Source organism: Sphaerodactylus townsendi, linkage group LG08, assembly GCF_021028975.2.
Source record: "Sphaerodactylus townsendi isolate TG3544 linkage group LG08, MPM_Stown_v2.3, whole genome shotgun sequence".
Classification (NCBI taxonomy): Eukaryota; Metazoa; Chordata; class Lepidosauria; order Squamata; family Sphaerodactylidae; genus Sphaerodactylus; species Sphaerodactylus townsendi.
Window position 1 is genome coordinate 98270374 of NC_059432.1, and position 10229 is coordinate 98280602.

Genomic DNA, 10229 nt, shown 5'->3' on the forward strand with positions numbered 1-10229 from the left:
GTCAGGAGAGAATGCTGCTAGAACACGGCCATGCAGCCCGGAAACCACACAGCACCCAAGTGATTCCGGCCGTGAAAGCCTTCGACAATACATTCATTCATTCATTCATTCATTCATTCATTCATTCATTCATTCATTCATTCATTCATTCATTCATTCATTGTTTAGATTTCTTAGACCGCCTAATCCCCGGAGGGCTCTAGGCGGTTTGCAACAAATATAAGTTACAACAGTTAAAATACAGTTAAAACCCCCATTAAAAAACTTAAGCAGCACATCAAATCCTAAAACAACCTGTTAAGACCCATAATACTGGTGCCTGGGCCTAAAGCTGGGAGGGGAACGACGTCCAAGATTTGGCAGGCATCTTGTTAGTCCCAGCAACGAGAGGCATCATACAGGCAAGATTAAGTCCTTCTCAGTTTCAAGGGGCTGCCCTCAGTAAAAGTTTGTGTATGCAGAAAAGGATGGAGACACTTTGATTATAACAGTGCATTTATAATTGCAGGGCAAATTATCATCTCTTCCTTCGGCCTCCCTTACAGCCCTGTGGGAACAATAACATAAAATTGGCCACAGAGCCTTATATGTACCAATCAACACACTTGTATGCTGAGGAATCGAAGGAACAATTCCCTCCGCCCCCCTCCTGCCTGTTTAGACAGATGGCTTCTTGGTGATTAGAATACCTCTGAAATACATGTAGTGTGGGAGAGCTGTCTGACAACTGAGGAACAGTGGTTGGGATTTGATTGTATCATTTTCTGCTTATGTTGTTTCATCTGCTTTTTTATTGAGAATAAACACCCACAACATTCTGAGGTGGAGGAGATTAAGCAGTTGGGTAATGTCTAAAGTACAAGCAATATGGACACAATCTTCAAAGTGATGGTTATATAACTTCACTCAATGTGGGCAGTATCCACGCTTCCCATACCCCAAGCAGAAGCTACACACGCCACAACGGCGGTCTCAGCAGCAACTAAGCTGTGGGAAGGACAGATTTATGTACATCTTTTACTTCCCACTATATTTGCCCACTCCCTGCAGAAGGCATGACACAAAGCCAACCAATAAGTAATAATAAAGGTATATTAACAGCCCCATATTGTCCTGGCTCTAAAAGGTTTACTAAGTGCCATGCCAAGATAACTCTGAGTTATGGTCCTTTCTTAAATGCTCAGGGCAATGCCAATTGCCACTTACAAGTCAAGAAGCAATTTCCCTCCAGCCCAGATTGGCCAGGGATCTTTAAGAGGAGGTTTTTTTACCATCTCCAGGGTGTGCAGCAAAAGTCACTTGGGTGCCTGTGTGTGGGGTGGGGAGGTAGTTGTGAATTTCCTACATTTCCAATTGGCCATGCTGGCAGGAGCTGATGGGAATTGTAGTCCATAACATCTGGAGTGCCAAAGGTTCGCCACCACTGTGCTAGAGGTTCCTTCCAACCCTGTGTTTCTGTATCCCAAAGCTCTAGAGCCACATCGGTAGAAATGAGAGCAAAGAGTTGTAGCTCAGAAACAGAGGCTCATTCCGCACATGCAGAATAATGCACTTTCAAACTGCTTTCAGTGCTCTTTGAAGCTGTGTGGAATAGCAAAATCCACTTGCAAACCACTTGTGAAAGTGGTTTGAAAATGCATTATTTTGTGTGTGCGGAAGGGGCCAGAGAGGCTTCTTGGCATACAGAAGGTCTCCGGTTCGACTCCCAGCATTTCCAGCAAGAGGATCAGCTATCAGAGGCTCATTCCGCACATGCAGAATAATGCACTTTCAAACTGCTTTCAGTGCTCTTTGCAGCTGTGCGGAATAGCAAAATCCACTTGCAAACAGTTGTGAAAGTGGTTTGAAAACACATTATTTTGCATGTGCGGAAGGGGCCAGAGACTCTGCAGAGCAGCAGCTGGTCAGCACAGACAATATTGATTTTAACAGACAAATGGTCCAATTCAGCGTAAGCAAAACAAAGAAAAATACATAACAGCGTAAGCAACCAATTTTTTAAAAAAATAGCTATACCTGGGCTACAGTAATACTCATAATCCTGAATATAGTGCAACAGGTATACAGCATTTAATATCTCAGTGCAAGCAAGTGCAATAGCAACAATTTACATAGATTGAACAATGAAAACATGCAAGTAGACCACTGATCACGGGAGAGCTCATGTTCCTGAAACAAACATAGTCCAGATGAGACATCTGGTTCCCTTTTTGCCTGTTTCATGGAATTATTAAGTCCACTTCTTTAATAAAAAGTTGTAAAGTCTTGCCCACATTCTTAAATATGACTTATGTTCATGCGTCTATTCATAATGAGGGTGCCCCATCAGCCCAGTTACCAGGAAGCAGAATTCTGAGCAAACTCTATCAAGCAGGAACCTCAGCAGTTCATACTAGGTCCCTGTTCAGAAATTACTAGTTCAGAATAAAGCCATCAGAGTATTAGAGTACAGCATGGAGGCTGAGCGGTCGCTTTTTGCCGAGCTCTCCCATCTTCCAAGATAAGTTTTAATTCTGTTTACAGCATGGATTCGGGAGTATTAAATGAAACTTAAATTAAAACTTAAAACAAATTAAATTTAAAATCTGTGTACAGCAAGCGTTGGATTCTGGTTGGTTTGGGACCCAGTTTAAAGTACTGGTTTTTTGACCTTTAAACTTGAGTTTAGATATTTCAACAAGTATCTTCTTAAAATCTTGAGAATTTTGTGAGGGATGACTTGAGATCTCGTGGATCCAGGTAGATAGAAAAGAAGTATTTCGATTCTTTAAATAAGTAAGATCTAGCTACACTCTTACAATTATGGAAGGTTTAATTTTGCACATTAACATGCCACTATAATGTCCTAATTGAAACTTCTATAGAGACACAAGGCCCATAATAAATCTGACAAGCTTCTTGACTGTACCCATACTCTCATTAGTTTAAATGCTGGTTTACTAATGTCTGGCAATTTGGGTGCAATACGCAGGGGAAGGCAGAGTTTGGGGAGGGGAGTGAGCTCAGCAGGATGTGATGTCATAGAGTCCACATTCCAAAGCAGCCATTTCCTCTAGGGGACTGATCTCTGGAGTCAGCTGCAATTCCAGGACAACTCCAGGTGTCTCCATTTCCATTTTCTGGTCAGTTGACCTGGACCATAGCAACCCTGTCCTCTTGCATTACAGTTCCAATCTGAGTCCAAGTCCCATGCACTTGGAGAAACTGAAGTAGTTCCTGAGGCTCTCAACTTCTCTGCATTCTACAGCATTAACCTATAGAAGAATCTAGGGCTACCAGATACCCTACCATAGTATCTGTTATGAATAGGGGCCCTGAAACTAGGCAACTTGTGTAATTAAACTTGCAAGAAGCAGTCGGGTTACAGGGATCAAATTCCGCCAGAAATTGCCCATCTAGATTAAATGCCAAACAGAGGAGACGGATGCTGCTCATAAAAAACCCGGAGATACCATGAGGGACAGGATTCCTAACTCTGGAGTAGGGAGGAGGTGTCCAAAGGTTTAAAAGCTGGAATCTTCCTTTGTTATTTGCTCACATATTTGGCCCAGATGTTGTGATCTAAGATGGGACCAAAACTAGTCTACAGTAAGGAGTTGGGGGATATGTTTGCTCCTTCTAAGGTAACTGACTTCTAACGTAACTTAGCTAGACTTATGTTTACGGTTTTCATCCCTTAAATCTTTTCCCACTAGGCCTGACTGCGCAGCTACAAAGATAGCTGCTTGAAAAAAAAAGAGGGCAACTGTATATCTCCGGAATCAGCAGGACAAACTGAGCACAACTATGTACTTTTCGGGCTGAAAAGTTGCCCGGGATCAGAGCCTGTAGAGCAAATGTCCTAGGGCTACCTTCAGCAAATCGAGGCAGGGAGTACACAAAATGTCAGGCACAAGCAAAGGGTGAAACCGACCAGAAAGCGGAACTGTCCAGCAGGAAAAAGCTTATTTTCCCCTCTGACACCTTTGCTGTCCAAACCAGCAGCCACCTCTTTTTAAGACGCCCCCAGAAAACAAGCAGTCGCTTCTTTTTAAAACATTCCAGAAACGTCTTTGTTGTGCTGTGCAGAACAGACAACTCCATTTACCAGAAGAAACCACCATTCAACTAGATATACTCATAGAAGTTGGCATATACCCATAGAAGACAGGATGAAAAATATTATTTGTGCATATTTACTTATTTCATTTAAACCCCACCTTTCTACAGACTCAAAGAAGCTTACATCATTCTCCCCCCTTTTATCCTCACAACAGCAATCATGTTTGGTAAGTTAGGCTGAGAGTTATGGCTGTTCCAAGGTCACCCAATAACCTCCCATGACAGAGTCGAGATTGAAACCTGGGTCTCTCAGACCCCCCCCCCCATACCAAGGGTCACCAATCTTTTGGGCTTGCGGCCATATTTGGAATTCTGAGACAGTATGGTCTCAGAACACAGCACAGCAACAAAATGGCTACCAAAAATGGCTTCCACAGGATGCACAGCTAGCCATAGTACATTTGCCACAATTTAACTGCAGCAATACAGGGCAGATCCAGAGGTGGGATCCAGCAGGTTCTCACAGGTTCCCGAGAGTAGGTTACTAATTATTTATGTATGCCGAGAGGGGGTTACTAAATGGTAATTTTGCCATGTGATTTTTGCCTTAGTTACGCCCCTCTTCTCAGCAGTAGCGCGCAGAACTTGAAGCAGTCTAGCAGGAGGTGCACCGGCGTGCATTTGTTTCCCGCCGAAGGACTGGCGCAGCGGCTGCGTCCTTGCCACAGCCCCGCCCAGGAATGCCCCGCCCCAGGAATGCCTGGCCACGCCCCCATCGTGCCCTGCCCAGCCCCATTGGCACTACGCCACAGTCTGAATCCCACCACCATGGGAACCGGTTACTAAAATTTGTGGATCCCACCACTGGGCAGATCCCTGTGATGTGAGGGTTGCTGCTGCCAAATCAACATTTTAAAAAATCCCCACAGACCATCAAATCTTCAATAGTCAATCAGAAGCCTTGCTGGTCAAAACCACTACCTAGCCGCACCCACTTCCTAAAAATATTTGGCAGGTACGAGAAAAGGTGTCAACAGGTGCCATGGTGTCCATGGCCACCGCTAGGGACCCATGAACTACACCAAGCTGGAAGAAGAGCATTTCAGGGACATATGTAGGTGTTTGTGAGGGAAGAAGGCAGGAACATATACATACACTAGTCAAGAATTAAGTTAAGCTGTGGTTACCAATTGAGCATAAACTAAGATGGCCAGTATAAGTTTGCACCTTCAGAACTGGCAAAATGGCTTTGATGCATGCTACATAAAAGACACACTGCAGGGGAAAACGTTCAGAAAAGTAACTCATTAGCTAATATAACTGGGGGGAGTGGCATTCCTCTTGATGCCAGTGTCAGACCTAAGTGGAACCAGTTTACCAAACCTTTCCAAAAAAGCCTTTTCATTGCATCAATACCACATAAGCAGAATCCCCCATATCTGTTGCAAGACAACTACTCCAAGGAATTTAAAGTTTATGTTAGTTGCTTTAAGTCACCTTGGAATTTGCAGGCAAACCAGAGAAGTTCAGCCAAAAAAAGAAAACCTCCAACACTATTCACTTTCTCTTTGCTTGGCCATACAATCACCACAAGGGTATTGCTTTGACCGATAGGACAGAGTTTCACAGTCTCTCTTAGGAGACCAATCACTGCATATCAGGCGTGCAGAGGTCCTGTTGAGTTACTGACTGAGGACCACAGCCCGGCAGTAAATACTTGTTAGGTTGAAGATCAACAATTCAAATCTCAACATCCTTTAAAAACAGGTCAAAGGAAGATTTTTTTTATTGGTAGAACTGAGTGGTTGCCTTGCTCCTAGAGAAATTCCAGACACGACTGGTTTCCACAATAAAAAAGAAAGTTAAACTAAATGTTTCATTCCCTTAAGTTAAACTAAGCATTTCATTCAAGGCCTGCTCCCTGCTCATTATTCATCCTAAAATGAGCAGGCCCTATTACTTGGGGTAACCGGGGGGGCGGGGGGGGGCACTTAAGCAATTGCATTCCCTGAGTAATGTTAACATGTGCATCAGGGCCAGTTGCTTGGTCAATTCACTCAATTTCCCCTACCCCGCAATGATAGATGCTTACAGAACAATATGTGCCGACTTAAGGCAGCCCCACCAAGAGGTCTTCAAGGTAAATGAGAAGTGGTTTGCCTTCTTCTGCAGGGTCTTTCTTGGTGAACTCACATTTAAGCACCAAACCAGCTTAGCTTCAGAGATCTAAGGAGATCAGACTATACCACAAAACAACAACTATTCCTTAATCTAGTTTTGTTCCCAATGAAGAATTAATTTAATTTAAAATTACAATGGCAGAGAGATTGTTGTTTGCAACAATTCTTCACCCTCTTACTACATTTTTGGTCACTGGCAACTAGTTTTCATGCGATGGGAATTCACTGGATGAGGACGATGGATCCAAGCCATGAGTTCTGGCACACACATTCATGGTTTGCATGTACTTCTCCATTGCTGCATATGCTTTTCCTGCTACAAGTTGTACTGCAGTGCGCATGCAGGAGCCTCAATCATTTCCACCCTATGTTTAGGGCCGGTTCCAGATTTTGTGGGGATCTGGGCACAGAGTGACCAGGGACTCCCTTTCTTCCTCCAACCACCACCAGGACTGCCATTCATGCCCTCTGTACCGTATACAGACACTTAGCTGCCATATCTCAGAGTATGCCCTACTTTATACTCCAAAGAGTTCAGAGTGGTGCTATCTGGCTTACTACAGAAGGCCAAAGAGCTCCCTCATTGAGCCATTTCTGTTTGGGGTAACAGTGGGGTTTGAAGCTCCTTTTGCCCACATGCCACAGTTCAATCCAAGTGGGAACAGCGCCCAAGGCAACAGAGGAGAACACACAAATTGTATATTATTATCACACACTTGACAGTTTGGGTCTGTTGTCACCATCTACTAAATCCCATCTCATGGAAATCTACCTTGGATGAATATTCTCTTGTACTTCCCATGAACACATACTGCTGAGAAGTATATTCTACAAATGTTATCTGAGGCCCCTTCCGCACACGCAAAATAATGCGTTTTCAAACCACTTTCACAACTGTTTGCAAGTGAATTTTGCTATTCCGCACAGCTTCAAAGAGCACTGAAAGCAGTTTGAAAGTGCATTATTTTGCATGTGCAGAATGAGCCTGAGTAACTTTTCTGCAGGTGAATCTGTTTGTAGAACTATGAGGATTCTGGCTCTTGGATCGTTCTCATCTCAACATACATATATATATAGAAGCATAACCTGACACTACCCTATACCAGTAGTGCATCTAGCAAAATGTTGTCTATTCTTACAGGTAGCATCTCTTTAGTGTCTTACAGAGAGGTCTTTCCTGTGGTTGTTTTAATGGGAATTAGCAAGGACTGATCCTGCGATCTTCTGCTTGACAAGAATGTGTTCTACCTCGGAGCCATAGCCTTCATGTAACTATTCTACACTTACACAACTATTCTATACTTACACAATAGTTTTATGGAGGAATCAGCTCCAGGTCTTGCTGAGAAATTGCACCCACCCATCAGATCTACTCCCAAGTCACCCACAGAGATGCACAGATCCATTTAAATTGTATTCGGCATCCAACTGTCCTATTGCATTAGACCCTGCACGGTCTAAGTCAGAAGCCTGGTTGGTTAGATATCGACCCCATTATACTGTGGATCAGAGAAGGGAAGTACAGGCAACGAAAGCCAGGATACAACCACCGCAGTCAGTATGGAGTAGTGGTTAAGAGTGTCAGACTAGTATATGAGAGACCCAGGTTTGAATCCCCACTAGTGCTATGGAACCTTGGGCCAATCCCCACTTGTGCCACTAGTGACCTTGGGCCAATCACACTCTCTCAGCCTAACCTACCTCACAGGATAATCTGAAGAAGAGGAGAACAACATGCCTCCCAGAGATTCATTCCTTCACCAGTGTCTCCTAAATAGTTCCAACGTCTACTATGTTCCACATGGATGAATACATGGACTTGCCTTATTATAGCAAGTCAGACCATTCATCTATCAAGGTCAGTGCCGTCCACTCTCTCTGTAGCTCTTCAGTCTTGGGTAGTGTGACCCACCCTTTGAACATTTTAACTGGCAGTGCTTGGGATCGAACCTGGAGTCTTCCGCATGCAAAGCGGATGCTCTACCACTAAGGCAGAGTCCACTCCCTCTACAAGGGCAATACACTGCTCAGAAAAGCTAGAAGACCCTTTATGCTTACAGATGATTCCCCTGCCTGCTTGTTGCCCATTCTGCTTCAAATATTTGCATCCCTTCCAGCCACTCGGAGTGGAAGGGGTCCGATCTTTTCAACAATGAGATTTGGATTTTGGACTAATACCTTGTGAACACTTGTCAGAAGCAATGTGCGAAGGCACTCGTGAGACTATCGAGAATGGCTGGTATTACCATCAAGCATGGCTGCAAACAACAGGCTAGGTTGCTAAGAGCTATCGTGGGTGTCACTCATTTCCCTATGAAACTATACAGAAGTTGCTGATCCATACATGATATTATACAGCTTCAAAGTCCATTACATAATCTTTAGGAAGCCAGTTCCGTGCAAAGGGAGCTAAGAACTCCCTTCCAACATTTCTTTTTAAACTTTGACCAGCGTCCATCCCATATGCATATAAACAACACAGAAACAGGCTACCTGGAAAAAAACATCCTAAAGACTTGCAAAAACACCCAGATCTTTAAAGCAGGGACTTTCTATTTCCAGACTCTCAATAACTAGGTTCCCATTTTATTCATTTTAAAAGAAAAACGTTTATCAGGAACTCAGCATTCACTCATTCCTCTCTGCCTGCCCGCACTAGCAGAGACCAACTGGCAATTTTGACAGCTTTTCCTTCTTGCCAGCCGCTCCATGTTAGCAGGACAACATGTCACAAGAAACAAAATGACGCTCCGGCAAAAAGGGAACGAAGTTTGAAGTTTACTAACCTTGCGCCCCCAGGGAAGAAGCCGCCCCATGATCCTTTTTGTGTTATTTTTTTTTACCAATCCACTCTCTTCAGGGCGACATTAAATATTCACGGCAAGGCTCCAGCGAAGAACACTAACAGAGGGACTCTTTACAGTCCAGAATAGCAGGTGGTGTCTTAGTGCTTCTGTTGAAGTGTAGGAGCTGCCTCCAGAGAGACAGTTTAAGGGAGAGAATCCAGCCCCCAAGAGCTTTCAGCCTATGAAGCAGAGCTAATAAAAGGGAAAACCACTCCCTCTGTGCGGAGCAGAGCAAGCAAATGTAAGGGAAAGCAGGAGGGGGAAGGGCACGGAAGCCGGGAATGAGACTTTCTGTTTCTGATGCTGCACAGGTCTTCACAGGAACCAAGAAAATACAGAAACGGGGTAGGGAACCATTACCTGGGTTAATTTTTAACTGCACTTGTAGCTCAGTTTACCCTTGAAAGTAGTAAGCTGATGTACACACTTAGTTCCCAAACAGGCACATGGAAGGAGAGATCACTATTAATCTATTGTGGGTCGTTGCTGATCTCGGCTGCAGTTTTGTGTTGCAAATATGGACTAGATTTGCAACCTTACTTGCAAGAGAGTTTAAAGAGAAATCCGTGGGATTTGTGTAAAGACCCTGGAGCCTCAATGGATGCAGCAGCGATCTTAGTAAGCCAGTTTCTCAACAAACCAGGAAACCATGACTCTTCCACAGGACTGGATTGTACTTAACAGCTGTAGAAAACTGAAAGCAAGATATCAGATGTCTGTCAGGCATATTAGACTACACTATAAATGAAAGATGATCAGCAGACATTCAGTACTTTTTGCCCTCAAGTTGCAGCCAACTTATGGCAATAACTTAGGATATTCAAAGCAACGGAGGTTCAGAGGTGGTTTCCCATTGCCTGCCTCTGTCTAGTGACCCTGGAATTTTTGGTCATCTCCCATCCAAATACTAACCAGGGCCAACCCCACTTAGCTTCCAAGATCTGATGAAATCTAGCTCACCTGGGCTATCCAGATCCAGGCCTCTTCGTAGAGGGTTGCTAATTCTGACCTGGGAAAATCCTTCCAAATTTGAGGGTGGAGGCTGGGGAAGGCAAGGGGGAGACCTCAGCAAGGTATAATACCATAGAGTTCACTCTCCAAAGCTGTATTGTTCTCTAGGGAACTAGTCCCTGCCATGTGGTGATCCACTGAGAGACCTCCA

The 10229-nt window shown here is 44.0% G+C and overlaps 1 protein-coding gene across 1 annotated transcript in view; it reads right to left on the reverse strand.

The window, feature by feature from the left end:
- PLD1 (phospholipase D1) overlaps positions 1-9183 on the reverse strand; it is a 137201-nt gene extending 128018 nt beyond the window's left edge. The window contains exon 1 of the mRNA XM_048506934.1: positions 9008-9183. The gene's annotated coding sequence lies outside the window, so the exon portion shown is untranslated. The remainder of the gene's footprint in view (positions 1-9007) is intronic.
- Between the last annotated feature and the right edge of the window lie 1046 nt (positions 9184-10229).